The sequence below is a fragment of the Rattus norvegicus genome, chromosome X, assembly GCF_036323735.1.
Source record: "Rattus norvegicus strain BN/NHsdMcwi chromosome X, GRCr8, whole genome shotgun sequence".
Taxonomy (NCBI): Eukaryota; Metazoa; Chordata; class Mammalia; order Rodentia; family Muridae; genus Rattus; species Rattus norvegicus.
In genome coordinates this window covers 39,785,736-39,802,651 of record NC_086039.1, presented here as the reverse complement: position 1 = coordinate 39,802,651, position 16,916 = coordinate 39,785,736, and the positions used below count along the sequence as shown (strand labels likewise).

At 41.5% G+C, this 16,916-nt stretch overlaps 1 long non-coding RNA gene across 1 annotated transcript; it reads right to left on the bottom strand.

Moving 5' to 3' along the window:
- Positions 1-501: 501 nt before the first annotated feature.
- On the bottom strand, positions 502-1,996 carry LOC103690826 (uncharacterized). The gene is made up of 2 exons (XR_597597.2): positions 1,891-1,996; positions 502-1,153 (listed from the first exon to the last, which is right to left on the bottom strand). It is a non-coding gene; the product is annotated as an uncharacterized LOC103690826 (long non-coding RNA).
- Between the last annotated feature and the right edge of the window lie 14,920 nt (positions 1,997-16,916).

Genomic DNA, 16,916 nt, shown 5'->3' with positions numbered 1-16,916 from the left:
ATGTAATTCCCACAGGGAAGCCTGTTACTTTGCAAGCTAAGTTTTCTAATGAAGCATAAATTGTTACCTAGTCACTGAATTGGTAGGGTAAATGAGCCACATGGCCTAGCTCATAATAAGTTTAAGTTGTTGGTTACTATTATTGATCCCGGGTTAGTATTCTTTTCCAGTCCTGAACCTGCAGAGCTTTCCTTGATCTCGAGCAATCACAACCATGTGATGATGCCAGTTTCTTTCTGTTCAAAGTGGTCACTTACCGTGCTCCTGAAGCTAGCATCTTTCTAAGAAACACTCTCCTAGAAGACTTTCAATGGCCTCAGTTTCTATAGACTGCAGAAACAAGTATCCAAAACACTCTGGGATGTGGACCTACTTTCCTTTTCCAGCCCAAGTGAAGGCTCCCTGAGGTTCATAGTAGCGAAAAGAGTTAAACAAAGGCATAGATAGTAGGTGAGAAGAGTTAAGGTGAAGGGCAGAAAGAGAAGCAATGTATACAAAACCTGGAGTTAAAGCACTATTTTACTAAAGGAAAAAGAAAAAGAGATAAGCAACTGGGTGAAAAAACTGTGGTGTTGCAAAATACAGACAGAAGGGGTCCCATAGATGGGGCAGAGAAAGCCAATAAGAATCACAGGGCAAAAATGAAAGATGGATTTAACACAGGACTCTGCTCATTTCTGTGCCCATTACCTAGCTCTGCACACAGCTTCTCCAATCTTAATATTCTACAGCAGACCCAACAGGATGCCCCCAATTGAGGTACATGTTCTGACTTCTATTTTAAGCTTTTAATCCCAATTGTTAACAACTCCATTAAATATAAAACTTCCTTTCAGAGCTATTTGGAAACGTGTTACATAAATGCTGCATATTCCCCCTCTTCTGTAGCTTCTAAAAATAGGAACTTGGATGCTGGCTTTGTTCACCGTGCGAGCTCCCACTTGCACACCTATCATGTTCAGAGTCCAATTGGGACAGATCACTTTTGCAGGCATTTCTTTTCTCCGTCTCCCATTTCTCCTTGCATATACAGCATATTTTTTAAATGAAGCTTAATGTTGCTGAAGCAATGACATGCTGCCACACAAATAAATGAGAAGGTTAGTGACAGTCCTTTGTCTCTTCTGCTTCTTACAGTTGCCCCAGGAGACATCTGTAGGGCACACAAAAGAACACCACTGTAAACATTTAGGAGGGTAGGAAAGACCAAAATAAATCAGTGATTGGGAATATCTATTCAAGAGCTGAGGTCCTCTAAGCTGATGCTATGGCAGGCACTTCACATGCTGTACTGAATTCAGTTATTCCCTTAGGCCAACGACTAGGTTTCAGTTCACGCTTCATTGGTGGATATGCAAATTGAGTCTTAGATATGTTAAAGAATTTGGCTCAAACCAGAAAGCAGAAAAGCCATCATGCCCGGATTCAGACCTAGATCTACATGGCATCATAGCCCCTGTTCCATGTGCAGAATAACCACACGTTGATTTTGAAACAGAACCCCAGGCAGCGTTCCCCAGAAGGCACACAAACAATGATCAGAATTCTGATTTTCCCCCAGGGTTACCAATAGAGAAGAGAAGAAGAGAGCAAAATGATTTTCCATCTTAAATATTTCTGAGACGAATGTTTCTGACAACTGTTAGAATAGTGGGGCATTAGAACAGATTCAAATCTGCGTTAGTGCTAGGGGTCGAATTTTTCAAGGCAGGCCTGAAAGCCCTCATGATATGCAACTCAGAATCTACCTACTGGCACAGAAAAAAAAAAAAAAAAGATTTTTTTTTCCTTCCACCCACACTGGGACCTGCTATTAGTTGAAAGCCGTTTTGTTGTGTCGAGAGAAGCATTAAATGTCATACACTGAATTTCCCCGGATTATGAGCTAACCATATCCCTCAGTCAGAGACGTATTCAGGCAGTCGCAGGTGTTTAAAGAAAGCGTCGTGCAGCAATTTAAACTGCGCCCTGGAGGCCGCGAGCAGGGCACCCGGACTTTCTTTGCATATGCATATGGTCAGAGGGCTAAAAACAGAAAGCCCCGCCCCTGGGGTGCATGTGTTCAATCAGGCTGCTTCACCCTGTGGGCTAAGTTTAGCGGAGCTGCCTGGTGTTGGTGTTGCCTCTCACTGGTTTTTGTCAGTAGGTCTCTTTTCTCCCTCCAGCTGAGCAACACGAACTAAAAAGACATAGAAAGGTCACCCAGCAAATAAAAGGCAGATCTATGATCTAAACCTAAGCCTACGTTTCTGTTGCTGTTGTTATTTTGATCATTTTTCAGTCATGTTTTGTTTTCTCTTGCCTGGACAATGAAAGGTTCCTTACACTGCCCCTGTAGGCTGAGAAGCTATGCCAACAACCACAGAATTTCACCTTTATGAGATTATTTTCCAAGACTGGATAGTGTCTCTGGGGGAAAAAAAATCCCCCTCCAGATTTTTGAAATTCTGAAGTTCCTCAATTAGGAAACATGTCACCAAACGAGCTAAATGTTGTATTGGTCTTCGAGGTTTAAAAAAAAAATGAACCCTTTCTAATCAACTGCGTGGATTGGATCTTTTAGCAGTGATGACGAGCATTAACAGTACTAACAGTACTGAAGAGTTTCTGTATCCCACATCAAATCACCTCAGTCTTTCTCAACATAACCCTAAGAGATGCATCTTAGGAACCAAAAGTTCTGCTGGGGACAGAGTAGCACAGGCCTATAATCACAGCATTCCAGAGGTAGAGGCAGGAAGACCACCCTGAGCTACTCAGCAAAACCCTCTCCCCCCACACCCCACCCAAAAGAAAAGAAGCAAAATGAAAGAGGAAAAGAAAATTGAAAGCGTTTCCATACCACACAGTACCTATCTAGGATTCCCCAGAGAGAATTACTCAGACAATAATTGCTATAAAAACACTAAGGAAATTATTGTTAAATAGTGACCCTGTTTTCAGAAATGTGAAATGCGAAGTACTTTGGGGATTTTTGAAATATCATAATATCCTGAACAATGTTTTCTTGGTTGTCGAATGTTGCTGTGTTCTTGGAAAGAAGTCAAATAAACAATGTCATCTACATTTATTCTTGAAAGAAGGGTAACTTGTTAGATTGGAAGGCACTGTGTCATCATTTGCAGCTTGTGAAACTGAAGACCAGGAAGGGAAGGAATTCAAGAATACTCAGCCCGCTAAATCCGCCGGGATTCGAGCCAGATGTCCTGGGACTTCAGGTCCTTTTCCACTCGCCCCATCAAGTTGTATCTTTCCATCTTTCCATTCAAACCTTAGACCATTGCAAATGGTCACAGCCCCTAGCACTAATGCAGATTTGGACCCGTTCTAATGCCCCACCATTCTAACAGTTGTCAGAAACATTTGTCTCAGAAACATTTAAGATGGTGTTATAATAGGTTTTTCCTTTTAAAAAAAAATGTCTTTTCTGCGAAAGAAGCAATAAGCCTAAGCTTCAGGCTTTTGTGCCTCATCATTCATTATATAATACGTGTCTGGGACTGCAAATCGCTGGCAGAAGGACAAAGCTCGGGGGAAGAAAGGGTGGGTGCGAATCTTTTGTGATTTCTTGAGTAACGGGAGGCGATTTGTCATTTTAGGAAAACTGGAGCCTGTGTTCTCCCTCAGATCCAGCCATGCACGATCCAGCCTGTTTGACTCTATTGAAAACTTGTGGTTTCTGAGCCCTTCCCTGAATCGGGGGTAGAACACACGGGTAGCAGACAGACCTGTTTTTCTCTCTTCCCTTTTCCCCAAGTAAGAGAAGAAGCTAATAATAAATCAAAGTTCTAGAACTTGAATTTGAACTGAAAATACCTCAGAATAAAACCTGTTTCTTCCATCCCGCAAATCAGCCAGAGCAGAGACTACATGCATTTTCTGTGAACGCTCGCCCCCTGCTGGCCAATTTTGATGGTGACTGGCTCTTGGGAGAAGTAAACAAAATTACCATACCAGAAAGAATATTTCGCGACCGGGAGAAGATTTACAGAGAACTCATTAATGTAACTTTTTAGCCTTAAAGTTAGCGGTTATGGAGAACCCACATGGACTTGTTTTTAATTCTCATGGAGACTCTCACAAGAGAAATTCTTGGGAAGCTCTCCACATACCTTGCTGCTGAACATATTTATAGAAATGTGAAAATAAAACGACTCTCAAAGGATAACAGTGTAAAAAACTTTGGCTACTTATGTTAAACTCCTACCAAAACAGCCTACAGTCCCCTCAACTTGGGACGACGAATAAAAAGAATTCCAGAGCAAATAAAGTTACTTGGAGGGACAGGGTCTCGTGGCATAGTCCAGGTTGACCTGAAATTCACTATATAACCCAAGCTGGCTGCACACTACCACCAATCCTCCTGCCTCAACCTCTTGAGTGCTAGGATTACAGGCTTGGGGTACTGTATGTGGCTTGAGAGGTGCTTTAAAAGTATTTTGATTCGAAATCAATGAGATGCGTTGTTTAAATACGGTACACCTGAAACTCTTAGCTGCCTATGTTTTGCCTCCTTGTAAAAAGTCCTGGCACGTGCTGCCCATCTTTACTTAAGTACTTCGTTTGAAAGGTCAGCCAGTTCTATTAGAAATTCTGCTCAGCTTGATTTCAGCCTCTGTCTCCTGCTCTCATTTGATAAGGAATGCATGTAAATGATCTATGGTTAGCTTCTGGTGGCGACTGTTTTTCCTCCCTAAAGCCCTTCCCGGCTTTTCTTTCTCCCTCTCTGCCACCCACATGCTGCTCTTATTCAGACTACTTCAACTGCCTCCATCACTCATCCACATCGTTCCTGGACTCACTGTGCACCCATGTTTATACCCTTAGTGTGTCTCAATTTAACCCCTTGCTTGCAGCAGAAAGACCAACTCAAGTCTGCTGGCTGAGTCTAGCACGGGGACTGTACACAGGTGTCGCAGTTCCCACCCAGAAACTAATCAGGCTCCCATCAGCAAACAGATCACATTACATAAGGCAGCTGGAAGGCGGCTCAGAGGCTGGGAAGCCAGATCACAAGGCTGCTGCTTCACCCACGTGCTGGAGAATCTTCCTTCAGCCCTTCGGGAGAAGCAAACCCAGACGTCTGTAGTTAACAGCATACATTTTGTGCCTGCCAGCGAGCACACAGGTATAGAATACAATCTGCTATGTCTTACGTCCGTGTACCCCCAAATCAAAATCCTCAGTAGAGACCATGTAGCCTCCAGGGAATGCAGAAACATGCTTTACTTCTTTGAAATTCCTTCAACTCTTTATTAAGCCTCATACTTATCCAGGATTGGCTTTTGTTTTACTGCCTGGGCAGCACACGTTTAGTGACAAATGGCACCAAAGCAGGACAATCCTGTCACACACACACACACACACACACACACACACACACACACACACAAAAGAGTAACCCAAATTCTCCCTTCCTGCTCCTTAGATAAGCCTTCTCACTTGACTTCTCAGTGGAAAGAAAAGAAGGCATGGGGTGAACTGAATTCAGCTGCTGTTACCTGATTCTGACCACACTAGAAGGAGTCTAATTCTCAGGCACAAATTCGGTTTAAGCAGTGAGTGGGCAAGTGGAACCTCCTCCACCTAGAAAGAAATCGTGATAAGGGAGAAATTTTTTTAAAGGTGGGGGAAGAGCCTAGAAACGAAATCCGTTTTCATCGCACGTGATTTGTGCAGATCTTAAGTAGGTCGTTGCACTTCTGCACTTGGACTGTGTTTTGCCTTCAGTGGATGCACATTCAGCTTGAGGCGATGATCAGAGACGTGGTTAAGCAGTGCTTCCAAGGGAAAACATTTTGTTGTTTTCCTACCAAGACAGCAAATGCTTGTTTAGTATGCAAGAAAACTCCTCCCATTTCTGAAATCGAATTTACATTATAAGGTCTTTTGTTAGATGGTTAAGATTGCACTGCAGGGTAGAAAGGACGCTGGGGGAATTTTAAGAGAGAAAGAGGGAGGAAAAAGAAAGCACGAGGTACAGAAGGGTGGGAGGTAGAAAGGAAGGGGGAGTGTAGGGCGAAAGGGTCCAGGAATGCTTAAGCACAGTAAAGAAAGAAAAGGGAGTGTGGATCCATTGTTCACAATAGAGGGGCTAGCAATTCAAACTAGCAATTTCAGGAGCCAGGAGGGCATCTAGATTAGGGACATTCCAGCTGTGTGCAGCCCCGACCCCACTGGGGATATCTGCTGACAAGAATGTAATGGAAAGTGTAGCTGCTCTGAGAATCACCAGAGAGAGAGAGGCTGTGGACTCTGGTGGGGAAAAGGATTTTTCTCAAAAGAGAAAGAAGTGGACCCAGTCATTCTAAATGAAAGATGCCAAGTGTATATACGAAGATGGACTATAAAAACTCCCCCAAAGGGACATTAAACACTGTAATTACGTCATTGTCTATAAACCTGCAGCCGACTCCCATCTCAAACAACATAAGAAAACAAGTCTTCATGAATTATTCAGAGGCTCCTTCTGTGACAGTCACACATTGTACAACTAAGGTCCCACAGCTCTTCTTCAAGGAGCCTTTGGAACTATTTCTTACATAAGTGTGGGATGGTAGCAGCTGGCTTTAGGTTCAGTGACAATCCTGTCAGCCTATTGGACTAATAATTTCGAAAATCTTTAGCAACAACTTTGTAACAGTTAATGCTGAATTGTGTTCAATGTGCAATATTCTGAACCTCTTGGTCAGTTGCCTTTGCTGTCGCTGCCACTGTAAATGTTAATGATAGTAATATTTTGTTGGTGCCATGAGGTTGTATAATAAAGAAGACAAAAGGAAATACTGTGTGCTCCCTACGGGGCTGAGAGTTGATTTTTATTAAAGCTTTGCTGCCATCTAGTGATGCATTTGAGGAACTGCCGGATTTAGACAAAAGTCATTTTAAAATACCAGTGCAACTGTTGGGAGGGCTAGCAACCAAAATACTAAAGCTACAATGTTAAACATTCCAGAAATAATGAATATAATCATAACTGTAATAAGTTTTTGATATATTGTACAACTCAGTTACTCAAAATTTATAAAATGAAAAAGTGTGTCATAAACCAAACCATTAACAATGATTAAAGTCAACGTTTATGTAATACCTGCCCCATTTATATAAACCTATCCTGTGCCTGACATGACTTGATACAATGGTGAACGCCTCTATAGTTGGGAGCATCTATCATAAGCCACACCTACAAGTAACTGTCCATATATTTTCTATATAGAGTATACAAGTGTATTCAATGTAGGTCCCCATATTTGTTCTCAGGGGAATTTTCATAATTTGTTAGGGCTGAAGGAACCTTGCAGTTCAAACATTAACATTGCCATTTATCAAATGAACTAACATGAAGTTAGTTTGAGTTGAACTGATTGATATTATTGAGTACTAAACTTTTTTTTATACAATCAGACCAGGTTGGGTTTTTTTTTTAACTTCTAGTTTAATAAGAGAAATGACAGTATACTGTATAAAGTAAGTCATTTCTTTTCTGCTCTTCTCAAAACCCACTCATTTTCTTTTGCCATTGAAGTCTGAATTTCTATGAAGGAACCACGTCCCTTTCACCTTCAGTGATTGGTGTGAAGCTGACCCCACCCCAGGTTAGCCATTCTGAGCAAATTTTTTCTGCAAATAGTGACAATGATTTAGTTATGGGTTGGCTCATGGCAAAGCCTGGCCAAGAAAATTAAACATGTCACTTCTATTGAATAGCACGCTATGGAGTGACTTTCTGGTGAGTCATGAACAAATGTGGTGTGTTTGTCTGTTGACTGTCCCTTTAAGAAATCATATCTGTCTTCCTCTGGCCAGAAGTGTAGCCATTTGTCCCCAAATGTTGTGGAAAAGAACTAAACTCAACCCTGCCTGATTGTGAACAGCAAGAGCTTCGGTTATGTCTTTTAAAAAATCTTCCTCTTCAATGTTTTGTTCTTCCCCCTCTTGTTACCTTTGCATTTTAAAGGATGCGTTTAATGCTTAGTACATTAACTCTTGAATTTGTACCCAAGTTCTTAATATTGCCTAAAACTGGGCATTATGAGGATGGGTGTTTAAATTTTATGCCATAACAGTAAAGCAATTTGAGAGCAACTATAATTGGTGTCTTGATCCTTTATTCAAATTGTCATATATTTTCTTATATATATTTATCCTTCAAATAAAATGCCAAGATGAATGGAGCCTGGAACTATACCTCACAGTCCTCTTTGTTTACCCAAATGTCTTGGTTACAAAATAATTGATAGAATACAACACAAGTGAAAATGTTTGGATGGAATACAATCAGTCAAGGTGACAAATTAGTTAAAATTAAACTGAATATTCCAAGTTTTTGCAGATATTGATAACTTTTTCTACAAATGAAGAAATCCTTATAAAATGAAAATAAAATGTTAAATGAAATGAGTATGGCGTCTTCCTTTACAGAGGGTGTAATATGGGATGGACTTGTAATCTTTTAAGCACTTTTGTTGCTATCATTTTATTTACGTATGGGTGTTTTGCCTGCATGTATAAATGTATGTATTGTACCACTTACATATGTTGCATGAGCATTCTAGAAGAGGGCATTGGATCACCTAGAAATGGAGTTACAGATAGTTGTAAGCCACCATGGGTGGTGGGAATCAGACCCAGGTCCTCTGAAAGAGCAGCCAGTGCTTTTAACTACGGAGCCATCTCTCCAGCTCCACATAATCCTTTGAAAGAATAGTTAGCCGTTTACTCTCCTGAAATTGGAGTCTTCACATAAACACTCCTCTTTTGTTCCTTATTTAAAGTTCATTCTCATCTACTTATTCACCTCATCCTGTTTTGCAAATGCCTTGATGAATTATCACATTTGTCTGAAGCTCTATGCCTCAAAGCAACATAGCCAAAGAATTAACATTTTCAATATCCAGTTCATATTTAGAATTCCCATGCAACCTAGGATAATTGAACACATTCTGAAGACATTTGTAAAAGTCATTTACATACCTTTTTGTTGCCTTTTGACCCCTAAAAAAATTGATTTTCCGCCATCACTTAATCTACTTGATGTGTTTTTACTATCTTTGTGTGAGTACTCGTGTTTCAAGTTTTCACAGCTGTATTTGGCATTACATGACCAGCCTTTGGAGAATGTTTGCTGTCAGATTGATGCTGTGTGGTAGCAGGAACAGGTTTAGGAATGTTTAACATGGATGACCTGAAAAAAGGATCAAGCTGTTATTTGCTTGGTGCTGGTTGGAAGACAAAAAGCTCTTGCTGGTTTTAAGAGATAGCTAGATTTAAATATTGATCTCTTATGACTGCAATGGGCTTTTAGCTATCAATAATCAATGAAGCCAGTTGCAGTTTGAGTTTATTACAAAACTAATAAATATATAAACCCTCGATTGTCTTCCATTAGAAGTCACTTTTCCAGCTGACAGCTGATATCTGTACACACACTTGGGCATTCAACTACTTAGAAATTTGAATAATTAAAAGGATAAAAGTTGTTCCAATTTTGAAAATGTGCAAAAATGCTTTAAAGTACATAAAAGACTGCAAGAATCACCCCCTGCTGTTTATTATAATTATCTAAATGTTTAATAAGTGAAAAATCAAGCGTGCATAATGATCTCAATGAATTCACCATGTAGATCAAGCTGGCTTTGACCTCACAGAGGCCCACTTCTCCCTGCCTCCCAAGTGCTGGGATTAAAGGTCTGTGCCAGTATGCCCAGCCCCAAGTGCCACAATTTTAATCAGCAAAATGGCCTGGGACTGCCTAATAACAGCTGACAGCTGTGGGCTACAATAGTCTTGCTCATCCCACATACTCCTCCAGTGACATGTTTAGACAGTCTTCCCATTGGAAGGTGGGGACTGACAGTTATTCTCTTAAATCCTGGTAGGCCTATGGTTACAGCTGATCGGATGCCACGTGACTCCAGAGGCGAGGTTGTAAAAGGTGGTATAGCTTCCACCTGGTCTTAAATTACTCACTCTTGAAACTGGTAACTTAAATTGTGTTTTAAGCTTATTTTTATTTTTAGTGATAGTTCTTAAATGCTCTAACTTCTCTTTTAGCCCACCACATACCAGAGGTAGTGGAAAAGAAAGGGTACAGCAGTTGGGGGGGGGAGCTTGAAACTAGACCTGTTTAGAAATGGTTCTTTGGAACGACTCCCATCTGTGTTGTCTGGAAATGGAAAACGGCAGTTCAGTTCACAGGTAAGCAGTGGCAGCTGGATCCACTGGCAAACACTTCACTGATCTGGCTAGCAAACATGAATCCGCAGTGGTGACACTACCCAGAAGAGACAGCCAGGCCTCAGCCTTGGCACAAGTCAGCAGGAGGAGGAACCAAGAGGGATGCTGGAGAAGTTCTCTGATGGCTGTGTTTCTCTCTCAGTGAAGCAAAGATTAGGGAAGACAGTAGACTCCTAAGTGTTGCACAGATAGGTCTATAAGAAAGCCTAGCTCAGCCTCCATCACTAGGTCTATAAGAAAGCCTAGCTCAGCCTCCATCACTAGGTCTATAAGAAAGCCTAGCTCAGCCTCCATCACTAGGTCTATAAGAAAGCCTAGCTCAGCCTCCATCACTAGGTCTATAAGAAAGCCTAGCTCAGCCTCCATCACTAGGTCTATAAGAAAGCCTAGCTCAGCCTCCATCACTGTCCATCAAGTCCTATTTATGCTCCCTCCAACATCACAAGTCCTCCATGGGTCTTGCCTCACCACATGTCTTGCCTCAGCACAGGTGTCTGTCTCGGCTGACATCACTCTGATAAACAGCCAGAGTCTGTGGAAGTGGCAAAAAAGCTCCCACACACCACTAAAATGTTTTTGGTGTGTTTCTCTCTATGGAGTCCCAACAACTGGAGCTCAACTACACAATGTAAGGCAGACCATATAGTGTATGTACATACACTATATGTATGTTGTTAGCAAAGAATCCTTCACCACATGTCCTTTCATGTGCTTTCTTTAGCAGAACATCCTTTTTCTGTGTCTGCTTCTGCGAAACGTTCCTTCATGAGTCTGCCTTAGCCTTTCACCTGTGTCCACTTCAACTAAACATTCCTTCACATGTTTGTCCGAGCAAAACACCATCAAACCCAACTGACTCTCCAAAGAGCCCTTAAGTTTCCACTTCAGAAACCTTTCATCAAGTCCTGGGATTTCTGGTATACACCACCACAGTTGGCAACTTCAGCCTTTAAATGTTCCCACTGATGCCACATGAATCAGTGTCACCTCTGCTGTACCCCACCTCATTTCCGACCCACAGAATCCTTGAGCATCATAAAACAGTTGTTTACACCAGTATATGTGATGATGACTTGTTACAAATTCATAAATAATCAGAACATAAAAGATGGAGACATAGTTCAATAGTTAAGAGCATTGCTTGCTCTTCCAGAGGATCTGGGTTTGATTTCCACCACTCATGGTGGCTCACGACTATCTGAAATTTCCAGGTCCAGGGGATCTGATGCCTGCTTCTGGTCTCCATGAGCACCAGGCACACAACTGGTCCACAGATATACACACAAGCAAATCATACAAACCAAATCAATTTAAAAAAAGGTAAACAAAGCATAGCATCACTGATGTCTGGCCCAGATAGATAGCAAGAGAAGGAAACTACCCAAATAGAAATCCAAGAGGCACATCGCGTTGTTTGGTATGAAAGAGCAGATGGCCTGAAGTCAACATCTACACAAATTCCATGGCTGCATTTAAAGATATGAGTGGGTAAAAAGGACCCAGAGGGAACACAATTGGAAGGCATGTGACAAGGCACAAAGAAAGGACATATGAATGAACATCTGTAAAGGAGGAAAAGGAACACTTCTATCAAGTGTAAATGGTCACCAGATGGTGCTCCAGTGTTATCAGCCATTCACCTTTCTTGGCTTCAACTTGCTCAGAGGACCCAATAGTGATCAGCCTGGATAAAGACTCTTTGTAGGATTAGCACCCCATTTTCTTGGGAGCTTTTTTGTTCTGCAACCTTTCGGGCTTGCTTCTTATTTAAGGAATTGTTTGCTTGCTAAAGGGAGGTGGGTAGAAACTCTTGATTATATTTAGGTGCAACCATATGAGACTGTCAACGTCCAACCATTCTGACTTACAAGAATAGCAATTTCATATGGCTCAACCTGATTCAGTAGACTTCTTTTCAGGATAGACAAGTAGAAAAAGAATTTAATCAGGATGATTTATTCACTTTCATGCATGCTGCTCAAGATCAGTTTAGGAGCTAAACCATGAAGTTTTTAATTTCATGAGAAACAAGTCTTCTTCATTATATAAAAACACTAATGTCAGGCAATCCATGATTAAAGCTTAGCACTGTACGAGGATGTGAAGAATGAAGGGAGAAGGAGGATAAGATAGAATTAAAAAAGAATCAAATTCTCCCATCATAAGCCATGTCTGATTGCTCTACTAAATTTAAACAGTGAAGTGCAAAAGACGCCCATCCCCATCTGAGTCACAGGTAGGATGGAAGGCAGAGATTTCAAATATTTTTCACTTCTCTTCTGCAGTGTATCGCTGAAGATAATAAAAGGTGATTAGAAGAAAATAACATCTTAATTTGAGTCATCTACAGATAGAAGTAGGTGTGAAATGTCTTCTGGTACTTTGTTGCACATTTCCCAGAAAAAAAAAGTCCCTTGGAATATGCCTGGCAATTCCTCACAGCAGTACATCAAATGCCAAATACTACATAGAGCAGAGGGAGGAGATGCTCAAAGAAATGTACACATTCCTGCCATATCATCCTAAGTTCTAATTCAAAATTCAAATAGTGTGTGTTAGCAAATTCTGAAGCAGGCACGTTCAACTCCGCAGCCTACCTGGCTGTGTGCAGTCCACATGCAGCCCAACACAAAATAGTAAACTGATTTAACCCATGGGCTTTTTGAGATTATTTTGTAAACTCAGGATTGAGTACGAACTATGTCAATGATACCATGTCACAATGTCACACTGTTGATTAAAATCTAGACTCTTACAAAGCAACAGTAAACACAGCAAACCAAAGGGGACCTCCTCAAGGACTTAGGTTTCTAGAATCAGAAACTAGACAAAAATGAAAACATAGCCTCATTATAAAGTGTAATAAAAGATCTGCAGTCGTACAGAAAATTAAAGAGCAAGATAAATAAAAGGAATTTGAAGATTAGACATGGCAGAGGATAGGGTGTGACATAAGTCATGACTAAACAGGGTAGTCTCACTAGAAGAGAGAAATTTGAGCAAAAACATAAGGCATGTAAACAAGTTAGCAGTGAGTATCTTAGGAACCAAGAGGAAGAGCTAGTTACCAGGCCCTAAGGCAAAGACATGTCTTTTCTTTGAAAAGCAGGGAGGTCAACATAGTTGGAGTGGAGACAGCAAGGGGGAGAAACAAGAGGGAGAGAGAAAGAAGTACAGTTTAGGCAAATGAACCAATTACACATTAAGGATTTAGAAAAGGGGGTTAGAAAAAGAACTCCTCAAACTAACTTTCTGTTTGCTTGCTTGCTTGCTTGTTTGTTTGTTTCATATTTATTTGTTCGTAGTAGAGGTATTTTATAAGGACATTTTCATTAATGTATACATTGTACATTGAACACATCCCTCCCCCCTCCATGTCCCCCTTACCTTCTCTGCTTCCATTAGTCCCATTGTTTCCCTGAACACTTTTGCTTTTACTTTCCTTTGATATGAACACTTCTGTATCTATAAATCTAGGATCCACAAACAAGAGAAAATATTCAATGTTTGTCTTTCTGAGTCTGGCTTAACTTATATGACATGATTCTCTCCAGTTGTATTTATTTTTCTGCAAAAAGCAGTTTTATTCTTCTTTATGGCTGAAAAATATATATTCCACATTCTTCATCCTTTCTTCTCAAACAATTTAGCTTAAAGAAGGGTACTGAGTTCTAGGGAAATAAACAATAGTAGACAAAAGCCATTCCCATCATAACCACAAGAGACTCCAAGAAAAATGCCTACCCTGATGTTAGTGGGAGAAGCAGCTAACTTGGGGATGTGGAAAATGGAAAAATGAAAAAAAGAAATTTGGAAAGAGAATTATATGTGTAGAAACAGATATGGGAACATTCTTTGAACAAAGTGGTTGAAGGGAGAGGGGGCTGGCAAGGAATGAGATTAAAGAATCACCAGTTCATACAGTGACTCCTGTGCTACTTTGAGGTCATTTCAGGTGCTAAACAGATTGCTCAGTGGTTAAGTAGGCTTGACGGTCTTCCAAAAGACCCAAGTATCTGTATCTGGCACTCACAATGGCCTGTAACTGCCTGCAACTTCAGAAGAGGGATTCTATACCCTCTTCTGACCTCCACAAATACCTGCACTCATATGCATATACCCACTCACAGACACATACATACATACATACATACATACACACACACAATTACATAAGTAAAACAATTTTTTTAAGAAGCCATGTCTACATAGTGATTTCCAAGCCACCCTGAACTTCCCAAGGAGCTCCTTTCTTTAAAAAAAAGGTGGAGGGTGAAGTAGAAACTTAAGAATTCTTTGGAAAGTTAATTGTGTTGGATGGTGCTTTGCTGGGGCAAACATGTGAAAAAACATTTCGCTGAAGTAGATACAGGTGAAAGGCTAAGGCAGACTTGTGAAGGAATGTTAGGCTGAAGCAGATACAGGAGAAAGGATGTTCTGCTAAAGCAAGTTCATGAAAAGACACATGATGAAGGAGTCTTTGCTAATGATTATGCATTGATCCACCTTACACTGTAGAGTTGAGCTCCATGTGTCAGGACTCCATAGAGAGAAACACCAAAACTCTTCTGGTGGCGTGCTGTGGCTTCTTGCTGCATTCACAGACTCAGGCTGATTGGCAGAGTGATGTCAGCTGAGACAGTGACACATGGTGAGGCAAGACCCGTAAAGGACATGCGATATTTGGAGGGAGTATAAATAGGACTCAAGTGAGTATGAGAAGAGCTTACTTGGCTTGCTACGGACTTCTTGGTCTGGCTTCTTCGCTGATCTTCGATTAGCAGAGCTATAGACACAGCCAAGAACTTTTCCTGGCATTCCTATTGGCCCTGGTCCCTCCTGCTGCCTCATTCCAATTCAACTGAGGCCTGGCTGTTCCTGCTAGGTCGTGCCACCACCGCTACTGCTATCCTAACACTACTGGACTAGACTGCTGGTGTGTCTGTGAAGTGTTTGTGAGTGGATTGAGCTGCAGCTGCTCACCTGTGAACTGAACTGCAGGTTTCCTGACAATGCTGATGGGAATTGCTCCAAAGAACCTTTTTTTTTTCTTTTCTTTTTAAATTTATTTATTTATTTATTTATTTTTACACTCCAGATTTTATTCCCCTCCCTGTCCACCATACACACCCCTGACAGTTCCACATCCCACACCACCTCCCCACCCCCTGTTCCCGTGTCTCCACAAGGATGTCCCCACCCCACCAACCCCAACAGACCTCTAAACTTCCTGAGGGTCTTCCTCCAGTCTCTTGAAGGTTAGGTGCATCTTCTCTGACTGAACCCAGACCCAGGAGTCCTCTGCTGTATATGTGGTGGGGGCCTCATCTCAGCTGCTGTATGCTGCCTGGTTGGTGATCCAGTGTCTGAGAGATCTCGGGGGTCCAGGTTAATTGTGACTGCTGGTCCTCCTACAGGGTAGCCCTCCTCCTCGGCTTCCTCCAGCTTTTCCCTAATTCAACCAGAGAAGTCAGCAGCTTCTGTTTCTTGGTTGGGTGCACATATCTGCATCTGACTCTTTCAGCTGCTTGTTGGGTCTTTTGGAGGGCAGTCATATTAGGTCCATTTTTGTGAAAGCCCCATAGCCTCAGTAATGGTGTCAGGTCTTGGAGCCTCCCCTTGAGCTGGATCCCACTTTGAGCCTGTTGCTAGACCTTCTTTTCCTCATGCTCTTCTCCCTTTCCATCCCTGCATTTCTTTCTTTCTTTTTTTTTTTTTTGGTTCATTTTTTCGGAGCTGGGGACCGAACCCAGGGCCTTGCGCTTCCTAGGTAAGCGCTCTACCACTGAGCTAAATCCCCAGCCCACCTGCATTTCTTTCAAACAGGAAGAATTACGTGTCAGAGTTTTGATGTCCCATCTTTCTGCTGGAGGTGGGCTCAACAAGTTTCCTCTTCCCACTGTAGGGCATTTCATCAACCCCCAACCCCTTTGAGTCCTGAGAGTCTCTCACTTCCAGGTCTCTGGTACATTCTAGAGGGTCCTCCCAACCTCCTTCCTTCTGAGGTTGCCTGTTTTCATTCTTTTTGCCAGCCCTCAGGGCTCCACTCCCCCATATTCTTTCTTTTCCACCACCTCTTTTGGGTGGTGGGCTAGAAGAGAGGTTAAAGTGTTTAACAACCATCATTAAAAGCAGACTTTGAAAAAATTAAAGTTATAGTAGAAGGGGCAGCAGGATATAGAATTGGGCAATGTTGCTGGATATGAAGACAAGAAGAGTCTGGAGTCAAAAGAGGACAAGAGTAATTACTTAGTACATCTTTCAGTGACTGAAAGTCCAAAAGTGGCAAGCAGAAACATCTGAACCCTAAGTAGAAACCTATGAACTTTATAGGTAGACAAGTTACCAAACTTCCTGAACCTCAGTTATTCTTCCATGGGAGTGGGTATTTTTCATTTCCTACATGTGATCTCAGTGTGCTACTTAGAGAACCAAATAAGATGCTCTGTGTATGGCAGACAGCCAATGAATTTTAAAGCACTCCAAGTGATCTTCATTTACAGCCAAGGTTATGGCTTACTGATGTCATTCAGATCCGTGCACACAAAAAAAGGAAGTCCATACACTAAAAATGATGATTCAAGGACACACTTGGTATTTAGTTTTTTATATATATATATAAAAAGGAACTCTGTGATATCATAGGGAAGGGTGTCATCTGCAAACTGTGAGCCTCAATG